The 13,066-nt window shown below is 44.3% G+C and overlaps 1 protein-coding gene across 3 annotated transcripts in view; it reads left to right on the top strand.

The window, feature by feature from the left end:
- Positions 1 to 13,066, top strand: part of LOC129702390 (tumor necrosis factor receptor superfamily member 27-like) — an 84,758-nt gene that overhangs the window by 30,999 nt on the left and 40,693 nt on the right. The gene's annotated exons all lie outside the window — the stretch shown is intronic.

Raw genomic sequence — 13,066 nt, 5'->3', positions numbered from 1 at the left:
AAGTCAGGATCGAACCCGGGTCTCTGATGTACGAGGCAGCAGCGCTACCAGCTGCGCTACTGGGCCGCACTTAAAAAGGAGTAAGCAAGTGATTGGCACCTGGTATTTCCACAAATTCTCCCATCCAGCTACTGAGCAAACCTCAGCCTGCTTAACTTCCGGGATCATGTTACGAAGCAATGTGTTGCCTCTGCCTCCGTGCCTCTCTGCCTCCGTGCCTCTCCCCCGCTGTCCGCTCTCTCCCTGCTCTCCGCCCTCTCCTCCGCTCTCTCCTTCGCCGCTCTCTGCTCTCTCCCTGCTCTCCGCTCTCTCCCCCGCTCTCCGCTCTCTCCCCCGCTCTCCGCTCTCGAAAACTCGATGATGTATTTTGGGAGGTATTTTGGAGAAAGGAGATGCATTAAATGAGCACATTGATAAAATCAGGGTTCAGATATACAAACCTTCAAAAGCAAATGATATGCTACATTTTCAAATGCGAAATAATGCTTAAGAAGCTAATAGAAACCTTGTATAAATCATTGGTTGTGCCATAGTTAGAATATTGTGTTCATTTTTTCTGGAACGATATTTCCTTCAGCTAACAAAAATAATGAATAATTAGTCTGAGTTAGTCAATTAGTTAATGATGCAGTAACGCTTGGCTAGCAGTCACTGTTGAATGGTATTCGATAAACTAGTTTAGAGGGAGATGGATGAGTCAGAAAACAAGGCTGTAAATGTAAGTAAACTTTGGGAAAGTGAGGCAGAAGAGTAGACTATACAGAGCATTGACAAACAATGTGAAATGTTCCAAGATCTTCTTGGTAATAGACCTGTACATTTTGAATTGAATTGAAATTATTTGTCATTCAAAAAAGAATGAAAATAAATGAATGTTATCCCTAATAACCAAGTTCAGGTAGACAGTAACATGGATAAGGGAGAGCCAGTGGATGTAGTGTACCTGGACTTTCAGAAAGCCTTTGATAAGGTCCCACACAGGAGATTAGTGGGCAAAATCAGAGCACATGGTATTGGGGGTAGGGTATTGACATGGATAGAAAATTGGTTGGCAGACAGGAAACAAAGAGAAGGAATTAACGGTTCCCTTTCAGAATGGCAGGCAGCGACTAGTGGGGTACCTCAAGGTTCGATGCTGGGACCGCAGCTATTCACAATATATATTAATGATTTAGATGAAGGAATTAAAAGTAACATTAGCAAATTTGCAGATGACACAAAGCTGGATGGCAGTATGAACTGTGAAGAGGATGCTATGAGGGTGCAGGGTGACTTGGATAGGTTGGGTGAGTGGGAAGATGCATGGCAGATGCAGTATAATGTGGAGAAATGTGAGGTTATCCACTTTAGTGGTAAGAACAAGAAGCAGATTATCATCTGAAAGGCAGGTAGCCACAATGCTGGAGTAACTCAGCGGGTCAGGCAGCATTTCTGGAGTAAAGGAATGGGTGACGTTTTGGGTCAAGATCGTTCTTCTGTATGGTGTCAGATTAGGAAAAGGGGAAGTGCAACAATACCTGGATGTACTTGTACATCAGTTACCGAAAGTAAGCATGCAAGAAACAGCACACAATGAAGAAAACTAATGGCATGTTGGCCTTCATAATGATAGGATTTGAGTATAGGAGCAAAGAGGTCCTTCTGCAGTTGTACACTGCCCTGGTGAGACCACACCTGGAGTATTGTATGCAATTTTGGTCTCCTAATTTGAGGAAGGACATTCTTGCTATTGAGAGAGTGCAACGTAGGTTCACAAGGTTAATTCCCGGGATGGCAGAAATGTCATATGATGAAAGAATGGAACGACAGGGCTTGTATCCAATGGAATTTAGAAGGATGATCTTATAGAAATATAAAATTGTTAAGGGATTGGACACGCTAGATGCAGGAAATATGGTCCTGATGTTGGAGGAGTTAGGAACCAAGGGCCACAGTTTAAGAATACGGGGTAGGCCATTTAGAACTGAGATGAGGAAAAACCTTTTCACCCAGAGTGTTGTGAATTTGTGGAATTATCTGCCTCAGAAGGCAGTGGAGGCCGACTCATTGGATGCATTCAAAAGAGAGTTAGATAGAGCTCTTAGGGCTAGTGGAATCAAGGGATATGGGGAGAAGGCGGGAATGGGGTACTGATTGTGGATGATCAGCCATGATCACATTAAATGGCTCAAAGGGCTGAATGGCTTACTCCTGTACCTATGTTTCTATATATCTATGCAAAATGCTGGAATAACTCAATGGAACAGACAGCATCTCTGGAGAGAAGGAATGGGTGACATTTCGGGTCAAGACCCTTTTTCATACTGATGTCAGGGGTGAGTGGGACAGAGATAGAATGCAGTCGGAGACAGTAAGACTGGTAGGAGAACTGGGAAGGGGGAGGGGATGGAGAGAGGGAAAGCAAGGGCTATTTGAAGTTAGTTCAATGTTCATACAACTGGGGTGCAAGCTACCCAAGCCAAATATGAGGTGCTGTTCCTCCAATTTGCGCTGGGCCTCACTCTGACAATGGAGGAGGCCCAGAACAAAAAGGTCAGATTGGGAATGGAAGGGGAATGGCGTGAATTCGCAGCTTTATCCTGCGCTACTTTATCCAAGGGCGAGCGGACAGAAGGACGAAAGCAACGATCATAGTGGAATAGATGACATTTCGGGTCAAGACCCTTCTTCAGACTGAGTCAGGGGAAAGCGGAACAAGAGATATAGACGGTACTAAGGACAAATGAATGGAAGATATGACTATATCACCCATTTCCCTTTCCCTTGACTGTCAGTCTGAAGAAGGGTCTCGACCCGAAATGTCATCTATTCCACCTATGATCATTGCTTTCGTCTGTCTGAGAGAGAGCCTGATGCAAGAAAGCAGCTATGACATATAATACACAATAAACTATATTATAAATACACAATAAACAAGTTATGCATTCTTGTACTGGGTATGACTGCACATAAAACCTCCTTCCTTCCCAATCCCAGCTTCAAGGACCTAAAGGGCCTGTCCCACTTACGTGTCCTTGGCATGCAAATTACGCGACCTCATGGTCGCGTTGAGGTGCACGGGCATGGTATGGCTGCGTGGAACCGTTCCCACATAGAAGCGCGGAGAGGTATGTAGTTGTGCGCGACATTGCGCGGGGCTCCGAAATTTTTGTAGTGAACGAAATCTTCACACGCCAACGGCCTGTCGCGGAACTGACGGCCAAAGTGGGACAGGCCCAAGACCCTGGCGTGACGCAACTTCTCATCTTCAACAGCAGCAGAAGCAGGCAAACGATCGCCGAACCCGGCCTGGGGCTCACGGCCATTGCGGTCCGGATCCGCCCCCACTTCTATTCCCAGAGCGGGGCCAAGAAAATTGAAGATAGACACAAAATGCAGGAGTAACTCAGCGGGACCGGCAACATCTCTGGAGAGAAGCAATGGGTGATGTTTCGGGTCAAGACCCTTCTTTTAAAACTGAAGAAGAGTCTCGACACGAAACATCACCCATTGCTTCTCTCCAGAGATGCTGCCGGTCCCGCTGAGTTACTCCAGCTTTGTGTCCATCTTCAAATGACTCCAGACGGCTGTGCGTACGCATGTAATCACGCCCGACCTTCGCGGAACCATCGCGGCTCAACGCGACCACAAGGTCGTGTAATTTGCTCTGCCAAGGACACGTAAGTGGGACAGGCCCTTTAGAGTACCCCTAGTTCCAAAAACCCATTTCCATCACTGCAACAATCCCATATAAAATGAGTTGTGATCTGATCTCCAATATTTTCATACCTTATGAGTAGCATTGGCTGGTGTACCTGCTGCCTCACAGTGCCAGAGACTCGCATTCAAGCCTGACTCAGGTGCTGTCTATGTGGAGTTTGCACGTTCTCCCTGTTCCACATGTGTTTGCTCCGGTTTCCTTCCACAACACAATGACGTGCGGAGTTGTAGATTAACTGACCTCTGTCAGTTGCCCACAGTATGTAGGGTGGATGAGAAAGTGGGATAACATGGAACTGGTGGTTGGTGTGGGCTCAGTGGGCTGAAGGGCTTGTTTCCATGGTGTATGTTTATGCAGAACTCTTACCTTGGTACATGAGTATGACCGAGTCATATACAAGTAGAACATGTAGCGCAGAGAGTAAAATATCAGAGTGCAGAAGAAAGTGTGTCGTGTTTTATTGCCATATGGCCCAGGTAGAACAATGAAATTCTTACTTGCAGCAGCACAACTGAATATGTAATCATACTACACTGTAAATAAAATAATAATGAGAGAGTAAAAACTAAGCTCAGTGTGTGTATATATACACGTACTAACACACACACACACACACGTAGAAATAAATATATTTAAAAATTAGAGTTTAAAAAATAATGTTACAGTTGCAGAGAAAGTGCTAATAGGTGTAAGGTCTACAATGAGATAGGTTGGAACATCGGGACTGCGGCCTGCATAAATTGTCAAAAAGTAGAGGAAAGGAAATAAAAGGAATGAATGTGCTCCTGTGTGGCTGGCTGTAGTATCATGGGGAATTCATCTTGGAACACTTGGAGACTTTAGACGAGACTTGGCAGCCATGCCCGGTGGCATCATCTGCTGGGAGACATAGTCTGGATGATGGAAGAGTGGAACACGGGATCAGAGTCTACAGTTGCCCCCTACCCATCTGCCTTCTGATGTCAGTACTTATTTTAGGGAAGTGTGAAGCACAGGTCAGGTCGTAACCCTCTAGGCTGGAGCTGAAAATCGCTATCATATGTTTCACCAATGACTATTAATAGAAAGGTATTGGCAGAGGCCTGGGAACAGGTTGTACAGTCACTCTCCCAGCCAGAGATAATATGTGACAGTGGAAGAGAAAAAAATATATATGTAAAGTAGATAATACCCAGACAGACAGCAAATATTGAAGGCTGTTATCATTGAGGATCATTTTTGCCAAAATTGAAGCTCTAGTTTTTTTTAGTTTAGAGATACACCGCGAAAACAGGCCCTTTGGCCCACCGAGTCCGTGCTGACCAGTGATCCCCGCACATTAACACTATCCTGAACCCACTAGGGACAATCTTTACATTTACCAAGCCAATATACGTACTTATCTGTGCGTCTTAATGGAGTGCGGGAGGAAACTGAAGATCTCGGGAGAAAATCCACGCAGGTCACGGGGAGAATGTACAAACTCCGTACAGACAGCACCCGTAGTTGGGATAGAACCCGGGTCTCCAGCACTGCATTCGCTGTAAGGCAGCAACTCTATCGCTGTGCCACCGTGATCGTGTTGGGATCGTGTTGCTTCTGAACCATATTGTCGAGGTGCGGAAAGTCCAGTGCACTGCCAGGGGTGGAGTGGAAGGGTTTAATGTGACGGGATAATGACAGTTTTGCTTGGGAAGGCGTGCAGTGTGATTCTCTCTGCCCAGTCATACGTGTTGAGAGGGTGAGGCTGGCATATCACAGAAAACAGATGATGAGCGGTGGGATTGGAGGCTGGGCCAGTTGGTGTGATGAGCGTGGCTGATCTGGGGCGGCACGGTGGTGCAGAGACCCGGGTTCGATCCTGGCTACGGGTGCTGTCTGTACGGACTCGGTAGGCCGAAGGGCCTGTTTCCGCGCTGTATCTCTAAACTAAACTAAAGAACACTAATCTGGGAGACGGGGCCTGTCTGACAATGAGAGATGAGGGTAAGGAGTGGACATTGGGCAATGGTTACTCAAACCTTTCAATGGTTCTTTATTATTACATGTACAGATAGATATAGAGTGAAATTATTTTTGTGCATACTCTATTGCCATTCCTAACCATGTTCCCGATTAAATCAAAGTGTACACACTAATAGACTTTGTACTAATGCAAGCGTAGCAGCTTTGGAGCCATTTTCAAAAATGCTAGGCCTTGTGGAGTGGTGCCTGATGCAGGCGAGCCCCAGGATGCTGCAGGGCCTCCAGCCATCACCTACATCCAGATTGTCCAGTGAACCGTCGCCCCCCCTTGTCCGGCCTCCCTCAGACTTCGTATCCCTGGAACGCCTCCCGCAGCCAACATTCAGGGCACGGGATGTAAGACCCAGGATCGCTAGTCCTTGCTCTTGCGTCTGCCTTTGCTGGCTTGCTCCATCCTCCTCTCCGGTTCCCTGGGGCGAGCAGGAGCCGGTCCTTCCCTTCCACCAGCGCAGCCCACCGGTCGGTCCTTCTGCCTCTCGATCCAGTATGGTCCAGGTTACCCCGGATCGTGACATAGGGTATGGAGAATGGCCTGGCCCTGGCTGGGTGTGAACTGTCCCGTTTACACTAGCCTCACCTCTCTCAGATGCCTCTGAAAACCATCCTCCTGCACCATTTCATTGTCTCATTCCTTCTGCCTCCACAACCTGATGCTGAGACTAGCCCAGAGATACATACCTTTTGAGGTTCTTATCTCCTAACTGCCTATGGTTCAGCTTGCAGGATCTCATCCCACCTTTCTCCTGCATGGTTGGTACCACCATGTATCATGACCATGGACATTCAACCTCTCCTTCCACAAGGCCAGCAAATGCACCCTGCCATTCTGGCCTCGGCACCAGAAAGTGAACACACTGTCCCTGAGGCAGGGTTGTAGCTGGAGAATCACCTATTGGTTCCCTTTAGACTGGAGACTCCTTGATACTGCGATACTCCCACTCTTCATCCTCCCCACCTGTGCAGCTCAACCACCTGTGGTGTTGCAGACTTGGCTCCTGATCCACTCTCCTCGGAAGCGATCTCCCTCAATAAGGCCGAGAGCAGAAGATCTATTTGAGAGGGGGGGGGGGATGTGCTACAGTTCAGTACAAGTAACAAGATACATATGAGCACTTAGATTCATTTTAGAACAGCATCTCAACTACAGTACATGTGTGTAGCAGTAGTACACTGAGACAGTACACAGAGTCACTAGTTTGGCCCCATTTTCAAGTCCCAGTTGTTATAACTGCAGGGTTCTTGATCTGACCATGAAGGCCTGTTGTCCTGGTGGCTTTACAGGGTCGGCCTGGCCAAAAGTAGTTGTTGGTGTTCTCCGCTGCTCCATGGGATGTCCTACACTCTGCTAACGTCTGCTCTGCCCTGCGGTCTCCTGTTCCATAAGGTCATAAATAATAGGAGTAGAATTAGGCCATTCGGCCCATTAAATCTACTCCACCATTCAATCATGTCTGATCTATTTCTCCCTCCCTACCCCCCATTCTCCTGCCTTCTCCCCACAACCTCTGACACCCGTACTAATCAAGAAGTCATGGGAGAAGTTCCCTTTCTCCCTGCACATCTCAATTACCTCTCCAGAAGTGACATAATTGAAGACCTGAGCAGCACAGCTACATTTGATCATACATTGACTCCATCTCTAAACTATAGACTCTGCATCTGCAGCCGAAAACTCTTCCCGCATTCATGTTCACCCTGGACATGAGAAGCATCCCTGGCTTCCTGTGTTGCACAGAGAGCATTCAGTCCTGTGTTGCACAGAGAGCATTCAGTCCTGTGTTGCACAGATAGCATTCAGTCCTGTGTTGCACAGAGAGCATTCAGTCTTGTGTTGCACAGAGAGCATTCAGGACTGTGCTGCAGTAACGTCCCTTTTATTTCTTCCTTTTCTCTAAATTAGACTATTTAAACTCTGGCAGTACTTTCTTCAATCAAGCATCTTTTAACTATCAAGCCTTTGTAATATTGGAGATACTTATCTGATGCTGTTTACCAACTAAACTGCCTCTCCTTCTACATAATTATTTGCAGCCTGGCATCCACCCTGGAACTCCAGGTGCAGTCACGGGCAAGGTTGAGTTGAGTTTAAAGATACAACATGGCACCAGGCCCTTCAGCCCACACTGACCATTGATCACCATTCACTCCAGCTTTCTCAACCACTCCCTGCACACTAGAAGCAATTTACAGAAGCCAATTAACCTACAAACCCACATGTCTTTGGGATGTGGTGGGGGAGTGGGGGGGGGGGGGGAAGGAAAATGGAGCACCCGAATGAAAACCATGTGGTCACAGGGAGCAGGTGTAAACTCCTCACAGAAAGCACCCGAGGTCAGGATCGACCCTGGATCTCTGTCTCTGTGAGGCAGTGGCTCTACCAGCTGTGCCACTGTGTCATTCATCTGCTGTGCAGATTCGTTAAGCATTCTCTGCGCTTTATTAACCCGCCACCATCTTACTCAATTCCCTCACTTCCCATTTCCCGGACTGGGTGCAAAGTTACAGTCGATTTGGAGCTGATTCTTCCAGCTTCTGTCCACACTGTTTTTAAATGCTTGGTTGTGGTTTATTGTCCTGCATACCACACTACAATGAAAAACGTTTTGGGCCTCTGCTCTGAATTTTCCATATAGCACAATAGGAAAATGGCAGTGCATGGAAAATGGGAAATTTGTTTTTTCAATTGCATGACCACGAAAATAATGCATTGTGCAAATGAATTCTTAACCAATAGAAATTCATGCCATGACATAAGCCAGTGAGCCTCTGTATCCATGAAAGACTAAAATATCCCATTTCCCAGCTTTTATGATATGATGCCCATCAAGTGCACCTTGCAGGTATATTTTAACTGGGAAGAGAAACTGCCTCCAAATACCTGTTAATACTTGAATGAAACTGTGTTCTCTCTACTCCTTTAAGGAGAGAGAATGGTGTAAAAATCTGAGTGAGATTATAGAAAGCACAATGATTTGTGGTGTGTTGTGCTGGCTCACCTATAAATAATGATCAGATCATAATAAAGGTTACTTCACCGCATAATCATGCACTGTGTTCTACCTCGCTGCTGCTGTTTACTGAAGCTTACCAGTTCCTAACAAAAACACAAAACACTTCGGACGTAGCTTCTGTGAGTTTTTTTGCTTTTCGCTCCAGAACTTGGTTGCGTGACTCAGACTGTCAGGGAGAATATTCATGTGACCTCGCGTATGTTTACATGATGTTTCCAGGATGAAATTGTGGGCATAATGAGAGCTCTGCTGTTCTTAGACTATAGTATCAATTACAGTTCTTTTTACATGCTGTCAGCTGTAGTTCATTTAATCTCGCATTCACTTTAGGTTCTGGCTGTGAGATCCTGCTTGAGATTTGAGCATGTCATCCCAGGTTCGCATTCGGGGAATGCTGCATAAGATCATGTGATAGGAGCAGATTTAGGCCATTCCGCCCATCACATCTACACCGCCATTCAATCTGGGCTGATCTATCTCCCCCTCCTAACCCCACCCTTCTGCCTTCTCTCTTTAACCTGTGACATCTGTTCTAATCAGAAATCTATGTATCTCTGCCTTAAACATAACCATATAACCATATAACAATTACAGCACGGAAACAGGCCATCTCGGCCCTACAAGTCCGTGCCGAACAATTATTTTCCCTTAGTCCCACCTGCCTGCACTCATACCATAGCTCTCCATTCCGTTCTCATCCATATGCCTATCCAATTTATTTTTAAATGATACCAACGAACCTGCCACCACCACTTCCACTGGAAGCTCATTCCACACCGCTACCACTCTCTGAGTAAAGAAGTTCCCCCTCATGTTACCCTTAAACTTCTGTCCCTTAATTCTGAAGTCATGTCCTCTTGTTTGAATCTTCCCTTAAGTCCCCCCTTAACCTTCTGCGCTCCAGAGAATAAAGACCTAACTTATTCAACCTATCTCTGTAACTTAGTTGTTGAAACCCAGGCAACATTCTAGTAAATCTCCTCTGTACTCTCTTAATTTTGTTGACATCCTTCCTATAATTGGGCGAGCAAAATTGTACACCATACTCCAGATTTGGTCTCACCAATGCCTTGTACAATTTTAACATTACATCCCAGCTTCTATACTCAATGCTCTGATTTATAAAGGCTAGCATACCAAAAGCTTTCTTTACTACCCTATCTATATGAGATTCCACCTTCAAGGAACTATGCACGGTTATTCCCAGATCCCTCTGTTTAACTGTATTCTTCAATTCCCTACCATTTACCATGTACGTCCTATTTTGATTTGTCCTGCCAAGGTGTAGCACCTCACATTTATCAGCAGTAAACTCCATCTGCCATCTTTCAGCCCATTTTTCCAAATGGCCTAAATCACTCTGTAGACTTTGGAAATCCTCTTCATTATCCACAACACCTCCTATCTTGGTATCATCTGCATACTTACTAATCCAATTTACCACCCCTTCATCCAGATCATTGATGTACATGACAAACAACAAAGGACCCAACACAGATCCCTGAGGCACCCCACTAGTCACCTGCCTCCAACCCGACAAACAGCCATCCACCATTACCCTCTGGCTTCTCCCATTCAGCCACTGTTGAATCCATCTTGCTATTCCTGCATTTATACCCAACATTTAACCTTCTTAACCAACCTTCCATGAGGAACCTTGTCAAAGGCCTTACAAAAGTCCATATAGACAACATCCACTGCTTTACCCTCGTCAATTTCCCTAGTAACCTCTTCAAAAAATTCAAGAAGATTAGTCAAACATGACCTTCCAGGCACAAATCCATATTGACTGTTCCTAATCAGACCCTGTTTATCCAGATGCTTATATATATTATCTCTAAGTATCTTTTCCATTAATTTGCCCACCACTGAAGTTAAACTAACAGGTCTATAATTGCTAGGTTTACTCTTAGAACCCTTTTTAAACAATTGAACAACATGCGCAGTACGCCAATCCTCGGGGACTATTCCCGTTTCTAATGACATTTGAAATATTTCTCATAGCCCTGGCTATTTCTACACTAACTTCCCTCAATGTCCTAGGGAATATCCTGTCAGGACCTGGAGACTTATCCGCTTTTATATTTTTCAAAAGTGTCAGTACTTTTTTTACTTTGAAACTCATAGTATCCATAGCTACTCTACTCGTTTCCCTTACCTCACATAATTCAATATCCTTCTCCTTGGTGAATACCGAAGAAAAGAAATTGTTCAATATCTCCCCCATCTCTTTTGGCTCTGCAGATAGCTGTCCACTCTGTCTCTCCAATGGACCAATTTTATCCATTGTTATCCTTCTGCTATTAATATAGCTGTAGAAACCCTTTGGATTTAAAAGCAACCTCATATCTACTTTTAGCTTTTCTAATTTATTTCTTAAGATTCTTTTTACATTCCTTATACTCCTCAAGCACCTCATTTACTTCATGCTGCCTATAATTATTGTAGATCTCCCTCTTTTTCCGAACAAGATGTCCAATTTCCCTTGAAAACCAGGGCTCTTTCCAATTTTTACTGTTTCCTTTTAACCGAACAGGAACATAAAGATTCTATACTCTTAAAATTTCCCCTTTAAATGTCCTCCATTTCTCTTCTACATCTTCTACGTCCAGCACTGCCCCTCCTCTAGTAGGCACCTCTATGTATTGCTGCAAAAAACTATCCTACACACATTTTACAAACTCCAAACCATCCCGCCCATTTACAAAATGTGTTTCCCAGTCTATGTGTGGAAAGTTGAAATCTCCCACAATCAGTACCTTGTGCTTACTACTAATATCTGCTATCTCCTCACATATTATACATATATCCACTAGCTTGGCCTCCACAGCCTTCTGTGACAATGAATTCCTGTATGGTAGGTCATCTTTTTGGTAGGTGGTGGAGGTTAGCTGATAAAATGATTCCTTGTCAGTTCTCTCTGGTAAACGTAAAGTATTTCTAAGAACAAATGTTGTTATGTGTGTTGTGGCCAATATTTAACTCCTCAACCGTGAGTTAAGGACTGCACAGTGGTGCAATGGTAGTGATGCTACCTATAGCGCCAGAGACCCGGGTTTAACCCTGTTTACGGGTGACCTCATCATGGAGAACATTGTATGTTCTCCCTGTGTCTACGTAGGTTTTCTTTGGGTTCTCTGATTTCCTCCCACACTCCAAAGATGTGCAAGTTTCATATGTTAATTGGCCTCGAAAATCACCCCTCGTGTGTAGGAAGCAAAAGTGGGATAACAGAACTCGTGCAAGCCTGATCCATGGTTGGGGAAAACATTGTAAATTGGCCGTAGTGTAGGATAGAGCTAGTGTATGGGGATTGTTGGTCAGTGTAGACTCGGAGGGCAAAGGGCCTGTTTCTGTGCTGTATCCCTGAACTAATCTAAAACAACTAAACTAAACACTGAGTCATTTCTGTGACTCGTACTTCAGTTGCAAAAGCTCCAGTCTCGTGAACTTTACCCGTGTGCCACTAGACACCCTGTTAATCCTGGCTAAATTGGAGTAGCCATGGAATTAAAATTGAGTAAGGGCTGATTTAGTGCTAGGCCATTTTGGTCAAGTTAAATGTGCCTCTAACCCTCCGACCACACTCCATTGGTACTCTGAAACGATATCATGTTTAAATTTAGAAAAACTCAGGAGTGACATTGTTGAACCCTTGGTTAAATTTGATAAGACTTGGAGAAGATTTATTCAACATTTTCACACAACATAATTTGTCCCCTCTCCAACCATTATAAAAATAATTTTACCTTTATACAGTGGAACGGACTTGACGACAAACAGGGACTTAAATTGTTGAAATTCTTTACAGCCCAGATTCTGTTTTGCTTTTTTTTTTCTAGTTTTGGGGGTTTTGTTTTTTCCTTTTTCTCTTTTTTTCTTTTTTTTCTTTTTATCTTTTTGATTTTTTTAATATATATGTTTTCTTTTAAACATTTAACTATATTTACATAGAGACCTGGAGGTCTATATTCAATGTGCGTTTTGATACCTGGTTATATCTGTTATTAATGTAATCCTGATCCCTATGTATCAATATCATTGTTATGTTTATCATTATGTTTTTTGTTTTGTTTTTGTTTTTGGAAAAAAAAAGCTAATAAAAAGATTTTAAAAGAAAGAAATGTGCCTTTGCAGAACTGGGACAAACTGCTGAAGGGTGCCAGTTTGTCTGTGGCCTAGATAAGAGCTGCAGAGAAAGAATGGAACATCTGCAGAAGTCTTACGATGAGGTGTAAAATGCATTGAACTGATTGGGTCAATGAAACGCAGATATGCATAGTTTAAATAATGTTGCAAAGCCTTATTTGGATAGTTGTTGATTGGTTGAAATGTTAAACTTTGTCTGGGT

Source organism: Leucoraja erinacea, chromosome 12 (genome assembly GCF_028641065.1).
Source record: "Leucoraja erinacea ecotype New England chromosome 12, Leri_hhj_1, whole genome shotgun sequence".
NCBI classification, from domain to species: Eukaryota; Metazoa; Chordata; class Chondrichthyes; order Rajiformes; family Rajidae; genus Leucoraja; species Leucoraja erinaceus.
The sequence above is the reverse complement of the archived record's forward strand: the minus strand, read 5'-3'. Positions and strand labels throughout refer to the sequence as shown.